We start from the raw sequence: 18,284 nt of genomic DNA, 5'->3' as shown, positions 1-18,284 counted from the left end.
CCATGAAACTTGAGGGAAAAAAGCGCTTAATGCAATAAACAATAAAACACAAATAGCTTATATCAACTTTTGGATCCGAAATGATGCTCACTTTTTTTTTGTCATGCTCGTTGACAGGACTTAAAAAGGCGCACCTCATATTGTTTATATGATCTCTTTCCATTCTGCAGATGTTTCTGAATGTTTATGTTGTATCGTTAGGTCATTATTTCATTTTTTTAATGTTTTTACTTGCATGAAACATGAAAAAAAGTAAATATCAATTTAGTACAAATCATTTTAAACTAGAGAAAATATTAATTTCCATAAAGAAGTCTATCTTTTTGCTTGATATTTCAGCTGTATATTTTCAATTTTTCCGCAAATTAAAATAAGCTATTAAAGGTAGAGTTTTAATGTTTAACCTCGATTTTTAAAGAAGAAAAGATAGCAAGCAGTATGTTTGAAAATAATGATAATAATAAGCATTTTTTTAAATTTTCACACTTAATACGCTCAATTTATAAGTTTTTCTATGTCAATTTGTATTACATGATTTGTGATAATTATGAATTTTTCCATTACACATAGTTTCTACATCAAAAACAAATGCAACATTAATTTTATTGCCATATTTGCCGCCTCAAGGTATTGTCAACAAAAAAAAAAAAAAATAAAAATAAAGAAGTCCCGGGATAGACTAAACCGGACTGAGAAGCAGAACACTATTCAGAAATTAGTTTCATAAACCAGCTAAAAGAAATCATTGTCTCGCTGCCTAAAAAAAGAAAAAAAAATGCCCATCCGCTGTAAAAATAATTCATTCTTGCACTCTGCTTGGAAAACCAGCTATCAGCATCAAAATAATCAAGTATTTTGAAAAATATGAAAATAAAACCAGATGTTCTTTAAAGTCACAAGATAATTTAAGCTTTTTAACTAAATAAAAAAAGCTCTTTTGAAGATTGAAAGAAATCGTGGAAAAATGTTTTATTTCAGAAGTAAGCTGCTGCATTTAATCGTAAAACGTTCGTCGAAATAGAAAAAGATCAATGAGCATGAGGGCATACACTCTCATGGACTTACACATTTACATATTATATATATTTTTTCTTTTTAAAACTCTTTTAGGAAGGATCCAACATCGCGGAGAAGATCAGAACCAGGACAGACGAAGACTTTTACAATAATCATATCAATATTCTAAGCGTTCGTATATTATGCATTGATTTTATCTTACACATTTTTGAAAATAATAATAAAAACTAAGGGGTAGAAAGCAAAAGTATATTTTATAATTATTAAAAATAATTATGTTAAATTAATTTTACCATAAGATTTACTTCATATCTACAATTTTTCACGATTTATGTTTTCAACTATTCTTCTAAATTTTGGCAGATAATTCTTTTCAAAGTATGAAGTTTGTATTGCATGTTGCATGCAATAATAAAGTTCTTGTATTAAACATAAATTTTGAGAAACAAGCGTTCTACATAGAAGCAAAATTAATAAAACAAATAATTGATTGGAAAAAGAAAAAGGTAAGCTTTTTCTTAAGATTATCAAATTTCTTTGAAATTAATGATATTAGTTGGATAAAAATCTTTTTTTTTTTCTTTTTTTTTTTAATGCGATGCAATGAAGAAGAAAATCCCCAGCAATTTTCCTCCGAGCATATATTGATGTAACTGTGCGTAAAAAGGCAGATGACTTATTCTTCTGGAACCCAATTTCTGCTGAAGAAGTTAGGACATATATTTCCAGTAGGTCTGGGCGATGTAGGAATTTCTACATCGCGATGCATCGCAATATCGCGAGGTAGTTCAAGCAGTTTGAAATATTCTTACCGCTATTGGGGACGGACACCTCCCCCCCCCCCATTAGGAGAGTTTTCCTTACAAAAATCCAGACTTTAGTCAAATCCTTTCCTAATTTGGCACATAGATCCTTTAATGAGCAGGACTTCACGTGGGGTATTACCCCATAAGAATACTACCCTATAGGAAACTATCCTATATTAAATTTCAGCATCAAAAGACATCTGCGCCGAATCTGGAAAAGATCCGACGAAAACTGGATTTTTATAAGGAAAACTCCTATGGGGTCTCCACAAATCGGGACGAAAACTACTCCATGAGAATTCCCATGCATCAAATTACAAATGTACAAAATTTGGAATAGATCCGATTAAAACTGGAATCTCGTAAGACCCCCCCCCCCCCCCCACACACACACACGGGTTTTTTCCCCTCCATAGCGGGACGAAAACAGGGGAATTCCCGAGCGTCAAAGGACATCTGTGCTAATTTTGGAACAGATTTGATAAAAACTGGGTGTTTTTTTTTTTAATAAGAAAACCCTCCGCATGGGGGTTGCCCATCATAGCTGGTAGAAAACTACCCTAAGAGAATTCATGAGCATCAAAAAACGAACCCCTGTGCCAAATTTGGAAAGATCAGACAAAAACTGGGTTTTTTGAACGAAAACCCCAATGAGGGGTTACCCTCCCCACATAGAGTGACGAAAACTACACTGCGCGAATTCCTGAGCATCAAAGAACCTCTGTGGCAAATTTATAGCCCAGTGGTTGGGTAGTTGAATACGGAAGTAATTGGTGGAAAGCTGGAAATTGTTTTAATTTATGCCGTATGGGTCTGTAATGACCATACTAAGTTTTCCCCCTTCTACTAAGTGAGCTTTCGCCACAGCATCCAAATTAGTGCCAAAAAACACCTGTTTTTTCATTAGTGTTACAATATCTCAAAAATGGCTCTTAAAACGACCAAAAATACATGCAGGTTTCTTGTAGAGCACAAAATACTGAACAAAATGAGTACCTACTACCTGCATTTCTGTTAAATATTAAGCTCACAACTCTATTTCAAAAATTGGCTTAAATTACTAATTAAGCGCTTAAAGCCAGAACGCACCTCGTTCCTACGCTCCCTAACGTAAAAAAATGGCAGGAAAACTTTATTATGTTCATTATTGTAATAGAAATATATCGTAGGTGGAATAAAAGTATGAATGAGAAGGAAGGAAGTTGAAAGTAAGGAGGGAGGGGGGGAAACGCGTATCTAGGTTAATTATGCTAACCCCTTCCCACTCCCACCGGCTCTCCCTTTCTCCACTGAAATACCTTCGTTCCCTCCCTTCCGTCCACTCGCCCCTTTCTTAGAGGCCGAATAAACCTTTTTATGCTGAAATTTCTCCCATTCGCTAAAAATTCCGGAGGGTGGTTTCTTACAATCGAAATTTTAATGCATTTCCAATGGGAAACTATTATACAATATATTTAACAACACAGCTTTTATATCTAAGTAATTCTTCTAAGAAATTAAAAATAGTATAAAAGAAAATAAGTTCAGAAATGCAAAATTCGCTTCTCAGAGTATGTATGATGAAATTATACTCGAAACAGTATTCATATATCACTCATAAAAAGTAATCTTCTTTTTATCTAACTATTGACGATAAATAAACAGTCAGACTTATTTCAATGAACACTCAATTTTTGCATTCTAGTAGTGCAAAATGAAATATTGATCAAATTAACACACAGATAAGAGTAATTAAAAAGGTACTAGACACGTAATTGTAGAAAATATATTTAATTACGAAAACGTGAGGTACAAAGGGCAACATTCCAGATTTCAAAACAGCTCTTATTTTCTTATGTTAAATAAAGAAAGACATTAGATATTAAAAGTAAAATGCAATATATACATATGGGTCACCTAAAATGGGTCTCAAAAAGTTCACTCACTCAAGCACAGAGTTAACTTGACTTCGAAATCAATACAGCAACTCAGTGGCATATCCACGGAGGAGGGGAGGGGGTCCTGGGTTAAATTCCTCCCCAGAACTTCGACACATTCATTTTTTTAAAATAAATTTTAAGTAACGGTATTTAATTTTGTTTGAATGGGATAGATTTCAACAGAACAGCTTCTGACACACACCATTACTGCCATAAGAGAGCAAGAATGATCTGTACCAAACGCAAAGGACATTATGGTCACTAAGCACTTCCAACGCTGCAAAAATCATTTTTAGGGAAAACCAGGTGTTATATCTGTTTTGTGATTCTTGATGAACTGCAGATGAACATTCTATGAGTTATTAAAAAGCAATTCCTACCTGTGTATAAGCCTGTGTTCTATACGAGATGTTTCGTCCTTGCCTCAAGCTAAAAAATAAATGTATAACCGGAAGTCGCTAATTCCCCTCAATGTTACCATTTCTAAGAAAAAATCTTAATTCACTCTACAAGCCTGGCACACCAAATTTTCTGTTATCTCGACGCTTGCAGTCAAGTTTGTCGATAATTTAGGATCTGTTACCAATTATTCAGGATAAGATTTTCGATTGCATATTGCAGCTGGAAAGTTTACTAGAGTTTTATTTCATAATTGCACATTGCAAACATCGTTTTAAGAATAAACTAGATCGTATCTTCAGTTTTTGATTTCAGATGCATGAAATTTGATTAAATTTATTTCAGTTATTGTATCACACAGCAAACTTATGGGGATTTTTCAAAATGATATAGCATGTAAGCAGGCAACAATGAACTTTCATTTTCAATATTAAGAATTTTGAATTCCTTCTTGCTAAATTATTTCGCAAGAACAGTTAAATATTCTGAGTTAAATATTCTGGCTATTATGTACATTAAAAAAAAAAAGAACATTACTGTATCTGAATGATAGGTTTTAAATGATTTCGAGGAAAATCCACGAAGAATTTATAAAAGATTATAACAAACTTAACGGTAAATATGTCGTCCCCCGCTTTTTTAGTTTTTTTTAAATGGTTATTGTGTTAAAACGAATCGTTAATTATTGAGAGGGTGATATAATTAAACAACTTCTTAGCCATAAAAGCTGTTTTTTTAAATATATTGTATAATAGTTTCCCATTGTAAATGCATTAAAACTTCGATTTTAAGAAACCACCCTCCGGAATTTTTAGCAAATGGGAGAAATATCAGCATAAAAAGGTTTATTCGGCCTCTAAGAAAGGGGTGAGTGGACGGAAGGGAGGGAACGAAGGTATTTCAGTGGAGAAAGGGAGAGCCGGTGGGAGTGGGAAGGGGTTAGCATAATTAACCTGGATACGCGTTTCCCCCCCTCCCTCCTTACTTTCAACTTCCTTCCTTCTCATTCGTACCTTTATTCCACCTACGATATATTTCTATTACAATAATGAACATAATAAAGTTTTCCTGCCATTTTTTTACGTTAGGGAGCGTAGGAACGAGGTGCGTTCTGGCTTTAAGCGCTTAATTAGTAATTTAAGCCAATTTTTGAAATAGAGTTGTGAGCTTAATATTTAACAAAAATGCAGGTTGTAGGTACTCATTTTGTTCAGTATTTTGTGCTCTACAAGAAACCTGCATGTATTTTTGGTCGTTTTAAGAGCCATTTTTGAGATATTTTAACACTAATGAAAAAACAGGTGTTTTTTGGCACTAATTTGGACGCTGTGGCGAAAGCTCACTTAGTAGAAGGGGGAAAACTTAGTATGGTCATTACAGACCCATACGGCATAAATTAAAACAATTTCCAGCTTTCCACCAATTACTTCCGTATTCGACCTTTTTTCACTCCCCAACCACTGGCCTATTAGAAAAGATCGGACAAAAACTTGTTTTCTATAAGGAGAACCCCAATGCGCGGTTGTCCCACCCCCATAATAGAGGGACAAAAACTACCCTGTGTGGCTTACCGAGCATCAAAGGACCTTAGGGCCAAATTTGGAAAAGATCTAATAAAAACTAGTTTTTACAAGAAAACTCCCCGTATGTGCGTTGCCCTCCATTGCCCTCAATATCCTATGAGAATTAATGAGCATCAGAGAACGAACTTCTGTGCCAAATTTGAAAGAGATTCGACAAAAACTGGATTTTTTGAAGAAAAACCACCATGGGGTTGCCCCCCCCCCCCACAGAGGGATGAAAACTAACCTGTGTGAATTCCCGAGGGGGGGGGGGAGGCGTAAATGACGGGCCTATGAGAGTGACTATACGCATTACAGTTGGAAATTAGGGTGGTGAAATTCTGAAGTTTGGATTTGATCAAATCTTATCAAATGCAGTCGAACCTCGTTAAAACGAACCTAATGGACCATTAAAATCGATTATTCTAAAACGTAGTTCGCTTTATCCGAAGAACAGTAAACAATAAGACATATATTGCAAAAAATTTCATTTCAACAGTTATTCGTTTTAAGCGTGTTCGACATAACGAGGTTCGACTGTATTCTCAAAAATAAAAAAACTAATGTGCTCAAAGAAAAGTAAAAAAGAAAGAAAAATTTTCTCAAACATTTATGTAATTAACGTCTTCAAATATGACGAAATTAATTTGACGAAACTAATGCTCTTAAAACTACGAAAATGATTGTTAATTTGACGAAACTAGGATGAAAAGAAATATTTCGTAACATTTGACGAAATTCGCATCCTCAAACAACTAACGAAAGCAGTGTCTTCAATTTGACGAAAAGTTCGCTCGGGGCATATCCCTGGAAGTGATTTCGTCAAAAACAAAGAAAATTTCGTCTTATTTAAAAGTCCATTTCTGAGAGTGTGCTACTACTGATTATATCGCTTTTACGCCACCACGCACCAGTTATGTCAGATAACTTTGCGCGAGTTTGAAATAAAAAAGGACATTAAATTTAGATTTTAAATCAATAGCTAGTATGGTTTTCCAAATTTTGAGTTGTGAAGTTCTTTCCTTGCTGGGATGCGATATGTTAAGTCAAAATCTTTCGAGACTTTGTTTTTCGATACTAGGGATGTGTCGTTCATGAACGAACGGGTCAAAAAGAACGAATCTTTAAAATGAAAGGATGGGTTCGTTCACCTAAAAAATGAAAGACCGTTCTTTTGAATGGTGAGCAGTTTGGAACATTGTATTGATTCACGTGTGATAAAATCGCTTCTTTTTCTTTTTTTTAAATTACATTCATCTTTATTTTTAACTCTTAATCAATCTCAAATTCCCTTTTTCTTAATTTCAGTAAAATGTATTCATTTCGAACCTTTTTATTTTCTGCTTTATTCATCATTTTTCTTTAAATGATGCGGCTCATTTGCAGTTTTCGAATGTAGTTTTCCAATGTTTTTCTTGTTTGGTCTACTAACAAAATATTTAGACTTTCCACTTCTTGTTTAAGCACCTGCTAAAATCCTTCTCACGCTTTCTGTCGCCAAAATTATTTCTAAAAATACCTTTCATCACTTTTCTGTTGATCCTTTTCGTCTTCTGTAACGTCCCTCCTATAAACTATCATATATATTGATTTGGCTTTATTTTTAACTTGGCGACTTCCAAGTCACCTAATTTATATTCAATATCAGAGATTTTTAATAAGAATTATTACTGTTTAACTTTTCCCCCATTTACAAAAGTGTTGCTTTTTTTTCTGCTCTGGTTGGTACTCTGGAATAATTTTGAATCTTTGAGATATTTAGGTTTTCTTTTTTCTTTTTTTTTAAGTTAAGTTATCCGGTACACTCCGGTTGAGCTAGAAATATATTTGTTGTTACTTTTTTTCGTTATACAGTACAGTGCTGTAGCTGGGAAAAAAAATATTTGAAGGAACGCACCTCTTTCTTTTGGGTAGATGTCATGGTTGACAGATGTTTGTTTTGGGGTCAAAAAACGTCAGTTTCGACGACGTAAGCCAGTTTTTTTTTTTTTTTTTTATAATCAGACGTTTTAAGATTATAATATTTTTGATAAGTTTATGTATATTTAACGAGCATAGTTTAAACATTTCTTTATTCTCGTGTTTTATATTATAGCATGTTTCTTTCTTTCTTTTTTTTTTTTTTTTTTTTGTAGTTCTGTTTTTCATTTATTTCGTGATTTATGTTTTTTTCAAATCTAACCTAAAGCCCACATTCAAAATTATTTTTTGTTTTATCTTCACGTATGACCATTCTACACCCTGAAATATGATATTTCTATTTAGAATTAGTGCACTAATTCACGTAAGTTCAATTTTGAAAATTTTCTGACGTCACAGCTTATTTATTTTTTTATATAGTAAAATTTAACAACTTAATTTTGTGACATGCTGAAATGGAACCTGCGATTTTTCGAATGGAAAACATGGCTTAACATTCGGCAACTGAGAAATATCTCCCAAAATGAACTAAAATGCTTTATACATCAAAACCTGAATAAAGGTTTTTTTAATTCATTTTTCATATGCATAATTTCTTACTTTTAGATGGTTTTGGTAATTTTTCCTTCGAAGAATGTTACTGATCTAATGAAACATTTCGAATGCACGCAAGTATGTCGTGCAGAAAGATCTCCTGCAACTTTAAATGAACGAAGTCGTTCAAATGAACGAGTTGAATGACCGAATCCAAAGAATGAAGGATCCTCTGATTAAAAAAAATCAATAAAAAGAACGACATTGCCCATCTCTATTCGATACCTTACACTGGTGAGGTCATAAAAATTAAATAAGTAAATTACATTCCTCCAAACTCTACTGAAGCAATCAAAATTTAGTTCCGGGTGTATTGTTTTTGAACAAACGTTTTTACACCTTTTCAGAAGAAATAAGAGCATCTGTTGATAAAATTACATTTATGCGGAAACAAAGTTAAATTAGTTAGTTATTTTTAACTCGTATTGCGCAGTTTTAACTTGTTTTTCATCTTCTGCACAAGGATTTCATATGCAAGGTCAGTGGCCAGCAGCGTCCTAAGGTTCATCATTCTTTAGGTACATAACTATTTTTCTTGGAAGATCTTTTCAATTTCAAAAAAAAAGACTTTTTTCTTAAGCATTTATCTTCGAAATGTTTGAAAACCATACTTATTCTACTGTTTGGGAAGGGGAGAGTTAACCCCAGAGATGAAAATAAAGTAAAATTCATTGATTTTTTTTTCAAAGAAATGCCAACCCCCTACCCTGAGATAGATTTTGATAATCGTGAAACTGTGAATAGTTCTAATTTCTCTGGATTAAAAGCGTAAAATTTCCGGTAGTTCTGAGGCAGCTAAAAAAAAAATATTTTGTCCAGATTATTTTTTTCTTTGGGAATTAAAATGTATTTAATATTTATATTTGCTTAGAAAAGATGGAAAATGATGAAGCCATAACAGATGAAATCCATGTTACTTTTTTCTTTTAAACATAAATGTACACTAAGCTTTTGCCGGTAAAAAGAAAAAAAAAAAAGAAAGCGATTAAACTTTTTGTTCGGATCAATAAAAATTATCTAAATTAGTGAAATTATCAATCGGTCATTAATTTTGAGCGAAATGCTGCTTTTGTAAACTGTTAGATCACATTTTTTGACAGATTTTTTTTTTTTTTTTTTGAAAACGGTGCAATTTTAAACGGATTTTTCAAACAATTGTTTCATGCAGTTATATCTACTTGTGTGTACACATATACGCATGTAAATAAAAAGAAAATATGTTAAATTTTTTAAAAACATTCTCACTAACTGATATTATTAATGTATATTGATTCTGTACTGTATACATTTAGTGTCGATGAGAAAAGTAGTAAATAATACTTTGATCATGTACGGAGAAATTAAGTTATCTTAGAGTTTGCACTAACCAAGTTAATGTTTTCATGTGAGATACCGAACAGAAAAAAAATATTTATAAGGAAAAAAAATCATTAAAGTGTAAGAATTATAAATTTTTAAATACATAATTTTGTGCTAGAAATTTCAAAATTTAGAATTTTGTTTCCGAGTAGAAGTAAATCCCTTCGGAGGGAAAAACGGAAAAACGGTTTTCCCCCAAAACTTCTGTTGTGTTTCCGATTATTTCCATATCTACTCTGGATTAATAATTCCTGCTGGTAATACATGATTTCTTAACTTTCTTAATCAAGCTTCTTTTTTTTTTTTGGCAGATCGCGTTTCCTGTGAAGTTTTACTAAATCTCAATTTCTTGAAAGAAAAACCAATATTTTAATTGATTTAACTCTTTTTAGACTTGTCTTAACATATGCTTCTTGCGATCGGGAAAATAGAAGAAAAGCAAATAAATTTTGAAGGAATTCTTACATATGAAATAGAGGACATATGCGAGCATATCAGGGGCACATAGGAACAGGATTAAATAAAACGAGCTGATGTGTGCATCACATGACTTCCTTTTACACCAATTTAATGTTATTTCCCTATTATTGCAATTTTAATGTGATTCTCTCTCTAACTCTATAAATATCACCAACAACGGCCACATTGAAACCAGATTTTAATAAAAAAAAAAAAACCCGCCAAATTCGTCGCCAAGTTGGCGGCAAAACTTGACGACCAAAAGCTTGGCAATATATTGCCAAGAGTTTGCCAAATTATAGCACCGCTTGAGTTTACATTGAAATTAATAATGATTTTACCCCAAAAAGGTGTAAAAGACTCCCTTTGGAACATCTAAATGCAACCAAAAGAGAAGGTGCACCCCACTTGAAGTCTATGTACCAAATTTCAACTTTCTAGGACATACCGTTCTTGAGTTATGCGACATACATACACACATACGCACATACGTACATACAGACGTCACGAGAAAACTCGTTGTAATTAACTCGGGAAACTTCAAAATGGATATTTCGGTTGTCTATACGTTCTTAGGTACATAAGTATGTGTGGTCGGGTCGAAAAAAAAAACTCAACATTCATTTGGGGGTGCCAAAATGGAAATTAAGGCCAATTTTTGAGTGAAAATTTTTTCGCGAATACAATACTACCTTTTTTGTAAAAGGAAGTAAACAGTGAAACAATCTTCACACGAATTAGAAAAAACAAAAAAATTCAATACTTGTAGCAGCTACAGAAGAGTAGGCTTGAAGCGTACACCATGAATTTAACTTTTAAAGTTATAGGGATAATGTTTTCTGCCTCGAACCAATGATAGCAGGAGCCGCCCGTGGGCTATTGTGCTTACAAATCCGCGTGCCCCTTCGCTTCTCTTTACTTTACTCTGAATGTTAGGGGGAATATACAATAATTAGAGGCGAAAGGTTAGAGGAGATCTTGTATAATATAATTATCGACTAAGTGAAGAGCACAGGTCAGTATCGTAGTGATTTTTTTGTCATAAAGAGCGGGGAGAGGACACGTGTGATTTTTTTTTTTTTATTTCTTTATTTCTCAAAAAATTTTATCGAATTCTCAGAGCAAAAGTTTCACCGTCATTGAACAGTCATTTCTTTCTGTCATGGATTTTTTTAAACAATTTTTGAAAAAAACTTTTTTAACCTTATGGTAATTTAAAAAATGTGTTCACTAGCTCACACGCGCCCTTGTAGGAGGACACATGTGAACAAATCGGGGCACAAATGAACAAGATTACAAGAAGCAGGAAAATCATCATATTTCAAAGAAAAGCTTTTTAATATGAAACATATACGTATATACCAATTAAATAGCCGGAGTCAACCTATACTGTAAACCGGGGCTATCTGAAATTTCATTTTTTTGCGAGTTTTATACTGATTTGTTGATTAAACCCATAATGTGCACTGATACCCTTGTTTTTATCACTTTTCAGACGTTCTGTTACCACCTTAAGTCTTCTTTAAACAACAATGTAAACCCTTTATATATTTTTTTCCCTGTTTTTAAAAGTAGGGTTCAAGTAACCTCGCGGCGCTGGGGCTACTTGTTCCAACTCAGCAAATCCATTAGAAAAGGCAGGAAAACAGGAGGTGGGAGTAAGAAGGACCTATGATTTTGAAAGAAAACTCAAAACATACATTCTAGTGAGTAAACTATTTATATAAAATTATATAAAATCAACGTATACATAAAAAATATTTTTAAGCAAACGTAATTTCTCAATTAGAAATATAATCTAACTACAGCTAAAACCAATTGAAATGCTCAATATTCAAACATTAGAAAGAATGAAAATTCCTCCATTTAATAGTTTGGGTGGGTTTATTTTCTCTGATATTATTTAAAGTCTGCTCTTCCTCACTAAAAATACTAGGGTCTGGTGGGGTAAAGTGGTCATAAAATCGTAGGTTTTCAACTTAGGTGGATAATAAATGCAACAAATTCTTTAAACACTTCAACTTTTTTTATTGTTATTTTACATTGCATCATTACAGAACACGGTACATTGAGTTTTAGGGAAAAAAATATTGATTTTAGTAGTTTTATAGAGCTTTCTTTTCCCTATGTTTTTATGACCACTTTACCCCATGGGGTGGGGGAAAGTGGTCATAGCATGGGGTAAAGTGGTCATAGTTAAAAATAGATACAAAACCATTATAAAGAACCCAAATACTTGTATATTTCAGTTGTTTTTATAGTTACAAGTATATTCACGAGTACATGCGTGTACACACGAATATATACGTGTCGTGTGATACACGAGTAAACACGTTCCTATAGGAGTAGATACATGTATACATCAGATACATGCATGCACGTGCCTACTCAAGTATACGCGTGTATATAAGCATGTATACGTGATTACCTACAGGAGAGTATACGTGTCTACATGAGTACATACGTGTCACATGTATATACGTGTCACGTATATGTACGTGTCACGTGTATATAAGAGTATATACGCGTATGAACGAACATCATATACGCGTATGCACTTGTATCTCGAGAAAATACGTGCATACTTAAGTATATATGTGTATAGTAGACGTATATAAGCATATATAAGTGTACATACATACATCTATGAGTATACACGAGTTAATTCGTGGATACATCCAGTGCGTCTTTGTACCTGTCTACTCATGTATATATAATATGGAAGCACTAGTATATACGCATGTATACGTGTAAACACGATTATTTACCTGTATAGACATGTATACGTACATTTACGTGTATACAACAGTACATGAATGTATACACGAGAATACACGCTTATATACATGTCGGCTTACAGAGTGAATCTAAGCTCGTGGGCAAAAATCAAAGGGGTGTGAGAGGGGAGGAAAAGAAGCAAAGAATCATAAGGAAGTTATAATCACTGACGCGCTACATGCACACGAAGCCAGAAACTGATGGATGCAAAGCAGGGCACAAATTTGTTGCACAAAGATGATTTTACATAACATTTTAGTTTTTAAGAAATATTTAGAGCAGTTGTTGAAAGTTACGGTCTGTAGTAGCTCTAATACACGCATCGCAACAAAGGCGCAGCGGCTGATGAAAGTTTTTCAAAAGTTTCGTTATTGCAACAGAGAGGGATCTGTGAATGCGACGCATGTATTACAGCTGAAGGCCGCAAATTTCATAAATCACTTTAAAACTTTCTTAAGTCCTAAAATGTTGAGTAAAATTGTATTTGTGTAATATATATATATATATATATATATATATATATATATATATATATATATATATATATATATATATATATATATATATACATATAAATTTGTGACTTTTTTTGCATCCATCAATTTCTCATTTTGCGTGCATGTAGCGCGTCAGCATTGTGTTTGTGACCATATGTTCCTTATTGATTCTTGCTTCTTATCCTCTCGTCAAACACCTTTTAATAATTTGCTCAAGAATGTAAACTCACCCTGTATACTTTTATATCATATGTTTGTATGTAAGTGTCTACTCGAGTTCGTACGCGTATATACGTGTTTACCTGAGTATATAAGTGTTCTTATATATACGAGTATAAGCGAGTATATACGTGTATAGTAAAATGTATAGCTGTATAGATAAAAAATACTTGCAGATACCCATATACGTATTTATTGGCGCATTTATGTGAATACGTCTATGTACATGTCTACACGAGTATATATGCGTATATATACGCATATACTCGTATATTTAACCCCGTTTACTGTAAAAACAATACATATTAAGTAAAATTAATATTTAATTTGTATCTGCCTTATACCTAAAGATTAAGTGACATTAGAAGAACAATATTCGTTAAGCCTAATATTATGACCACTTTACCCCATCTTACTTAAATTGTTCTAAAAAATTATCTAAAATAGATTCAGCTAACTGCTTATAAGTAAGAGTTCTTGAGACATGTAGGAAGCTTCCTGTATAGTCAATCTGTTCCTAATTCTAACAAACAAAATTTCCCAAGGATGTTAAAATAGGTGTTTAGATTTTAAAATTTTTCATGTTCACGCAAAATATTTTTTTCTACCGAATAAAATTTTTCCAGTTGTAAACTTTTGTATTCAAAATGTAGTTTCTAACTGCCTTACTCTAAAATAAAATTTTCACATTCATTCGAACATTTATTTCCAAGCTATAGCCATTTATTTGACGTATGACCACTTTACCCCATTGACCACTTTCCCCCACCAGACCCTACTAAATACTACAGGATACTCAGCCTTGTTTTGTGAACAAATTTTTGATTTTCTTTTTAGAGTTGATATACTTAAGTCAAAATGGGCTGATGACATTCTGAGATATTTCACCGGAGTTAGTAGAATCTAGACACATTTGTAATTTTTCCTCCGAATAATCCGCATATTTTTTACTTCCGGGAATTCTCTTTTACTCGCAGAATCTTTTTATCCCTAGATCTGCAAAGAAACGGGTATAAATAGTAACTACTCTCTTTATTTTAAAAGATTACAAACCTTACTTAACATAATTTAGTGTTGAAATGTGGTCGAGGGCTACTTGAAGCCGGCTTCAAGTAGCTCCATTTTAAGGAAACCAGTGCACGTTTACTAACTTATATTAGTTACTGTGTTAATTATATAGCTATAGAGGGTGTTCCGTTTTAACCTGCAAGACCTCTATTTTTGAAACCGTTAGTCCTTAATGCATACTTCCAATTGCGAAAATATTCAAAATCAGATGAAGAGTTAAGTTACTGAAAGTTTAAAGCAAAAATAAAAATGAGTCAAAAAATGAAAAACTTAACTTTTTATGCGCTCCCTATTAATTATAGTCTCCATTGAAGGATATTACTAACACGAAAAATTTGACATTTGTGGCACCAAAACTCATAGAGATATTCGAGTTCAAACTTCTAAGGGACCATATAGAAGACGAGATTGGAACTTCTGCCCTTTCAGATGAAAGACAGGTTGTCGAAGTAAAAAAATAAAGTACTTATATTTTTCATTGCTATTCAAAAATAAATGCAATCGTTATGCCATAGTCCGGAAAAACACACTGCAAAACTTCAATCAATTTGAAAAACCACATTCTATGCACACATATGATTTTATGCCCTTGCTAACTGCTATATCCCCCCCCCCCCCCAAAAAAAAAAGGTTTTATTGACGCCGAGTGTAAAGTGGTGTAAGTCACAATACGCTGAGTTTCATATCACAGTAAAAATTGGTCTTACTAATGTCAAACTTTTTGTGTTGGAATTATATTTCAATGGAGATTTTTTCCCTGAACATAAGTTAGGAGACCTAGGGCCCGTATAAAAAGTTAAATTTGTATTTTTTGACTCATTTTTATTTTTGCTTCAAACATTCAATATCTTAACCCTGTATCTGATTTTAAACATTTTATCAAATGGAAGTATTCATCTAGAACTAACGGTTGCGAAAATAGAGGTTTTGCAGGTTAAAACGGAACAACCTGTATACCGTAAAACACTTATTTTATTAAGAAATAGAATGCAAACATAAAAAGATCTTTACATTCATGATATCAGATGTTTCCTTGAACTTACACGTGGAAATTTGCAGACACTAAAAACAACTGTTTCAACAACTTGTAATCATAACCTCAATCAGAAAAAGGCGGCAATATCAGAAACTTTGTTTCATGCACCAGCCTCTGCCTAGTATACTGCTACCTGTCAGGGAGAAGGGGAACTAAGTCTTTACATTGAGTTTTATAGGACCAGGACGGGTTTTAAACAGTGTTTTCTCCATGGTTCAAGTAGCCCTTGGAAGCTCAAGTAGCCCCGGGTTAAGGTACTGTGAAAGTTTAAATTTGCATACTAATGTGTCAAAAAGAAAATATGCTTCTGAAATATAAAACCCTTCTCGTTTTCAAGTTTCTAAGTTCCTTTGCATATTCTGATCACTAGGCAAGGAAAAAAAACTTATGAGACTACACAGTACAGAGAATATTTCAATATGTAAAAATTATTTTCATTATATATTACTTTTAAGTTTTATACAGGGTAGGATAATGTATTTAAAGCGATTTTCGTTAAAGGTTTTTTAATAAAAAAAATATGAGCCTTTTTATTTCTTGTAATTGTTCTATAATACTAAATTCTTGACCAACTGATTAGCAACCGAAATAAATAAATGATAATATAAATATTTTTTAAAAAAAGCAATAAATGCGTGCATTAACTATAGAAAAATGATAAATAAAAATGGTCAAACATTTTTTTAAACATTATGATATTCTTCAATAATATTCATATTATGGAGAGGATATAGGAACTGTTCGCATGCGCCCCAGATGTGTGTTCACAAGTGATCATACCTTCGGACTAACTTGCAAAAATAAAGAATTTTTTAATAAATAAAAATATTTAAACATTGTTTTAAACTTTTCTGAATGTTCTTACTAAGATTTGCAATGATTAAGTTTAGCTTATTAGCCCATTTTAAACGTGCTTTCACGTGAAAAACACTGATAAAATTAAATGCAACAGCTGCTAAAACAAAGAAATTCACCCCAAAAGCACAATATGGTCAATGGCTCTAAACGTTTTGCCAGGAAGTGGGACTGGTAGTCCCATCACTCCAGAATTTTTATTAGATTTTTTAATTAATTAATTATTATTTTTTTGCTTTAAATCATCACAGTAAAGCATTCAATGTTTACATGTGCCTCGTGCTCACCATATGCCCCCTTTCTCTTACATATATCATACATATATGATATATTTACAAATATTTTCAGTCCTGTAAATAACTCTTCTTCTTGGCTGAGTGGCTGGAAAGGGCGGGGTGTGGAGCACGAAGTGCAGCCACTTCTTGATCTGGATTCGGGGTTGTTTATGTAATACAATACAATTTCATTTCAAGCGAAAAACTGCCCAGTGCGCAACTAAATCGAAATTAGTAAACTGGACTATTAACTGGAAAAACTGCAAAGTGCAGAAATACAGCTTAAAGAATCGATTTTTGATTAATTTCACTACCCCCTTGTGCGCAAAATAAAAACTAAAAGAATATGATTAATTTTCAAAACATATAAAAAGAGTTAAATGATCCCAGCAAAAAAAAAAAAAAAAAAAACTGGCTACAAAAAGTGAAAGTATTCGGAACCGAAGAAGTGCAGTAAAAACAATGCATTACTCTGCAGGTAAACTGCAAGATACAGGTTCAAAATAACTGTATTTTTTGAACTGCAGTTTTTCGGATCCAAATGCACCAAAATTTCAAAATTAAAATCAGCAGTTTTTGGCACTTATTAGCTTCAAATTAACTGCATTTAATGTTCTGAAGTTCGTTTGGTTTCGAATACCACCCGAGTATTAAGAAAAAAGCGACGGTTTTTCTGTATTTTTGAATTACAGTAAAATATCGAAACACTTGCCCAAAAAATAAAGAATAGTAATTAATTATTAATAACAAAATAACTATTCAAAACTTCAACGGTAACTCTGAATACTAATTCAAACACAAGGAACACACAAAAAAAAAAAAAAAAAATCATCAGAACGAAAGCGAGGAAAATGGGCGGCCCCAGAAGACTAGTCTATCTGTAGTTGATTAACTTTATAAATATCTTTTTTCTTTTAATGTTGTGAAAACAGTAATAAAAATTAGTTTGCATTCAAAGCAATAGTTGATTGTAAGCACTAACGTGTTTGTATCAAAGAAACAGAAAAAAAAAAGATCAATATGTTTCTTCATTTTGTAAGAATTAGAGTTTTAATCATGGCCAATTAAAATGCTCTGCCATGCAATGAAGAATATCGTCTAATGAAGAAAAAATAGTAAAAGAAAAAGCAAAACTAAAAAAAAAGTAAAAGACAACTTGAAGAGTCGATAAACATCGTGAGAAAGCTCGTGCAGCTATGAGTTAAAAGAGATTAGATCCAAAATGTCGCGAACTCAATAATTAATTGCAGCGAAATCACCGTGAAACGAAACGCAAATTATAAGACGTAGATTGGATACACCTATCAACATCCAAACGAAAGAGGAATTCTAAATGCGACCAGAGTTTTCTGTCTACGTGAGTCAAGTTTAGCAATCGAAAATCCAAACCTCATTTATGACAAAAGATTATGCGCAGACGTATCGCAGGAGTGAATTTCGGAAACAATCTGTACATCGTCATTATTTGTGAAAAACCAGGTGTAAAACGCAAACACATTTTAAACGCAATTAAAACTTTCG

The sequence above is a fragment of the Uloborus diversus genome, chromosome 3 (assembly GCF_026930045.1).
Source record: "Uloborus diversus isolate 005 chromosome 3, Udiv.v.3.1, whole genome shotgun sequence".
Classification (NCBI taxonomy): Eukaryota; Metazoa; Arthropoda; class Arachnida; order Araneae; family Uloboridae; genus Uloborus; species Uloborus diversus.
The sequence above is the reverse complement of the archived record's forward strand: the minus strand, read 5'-3'. Positions refer to the sequence as shown.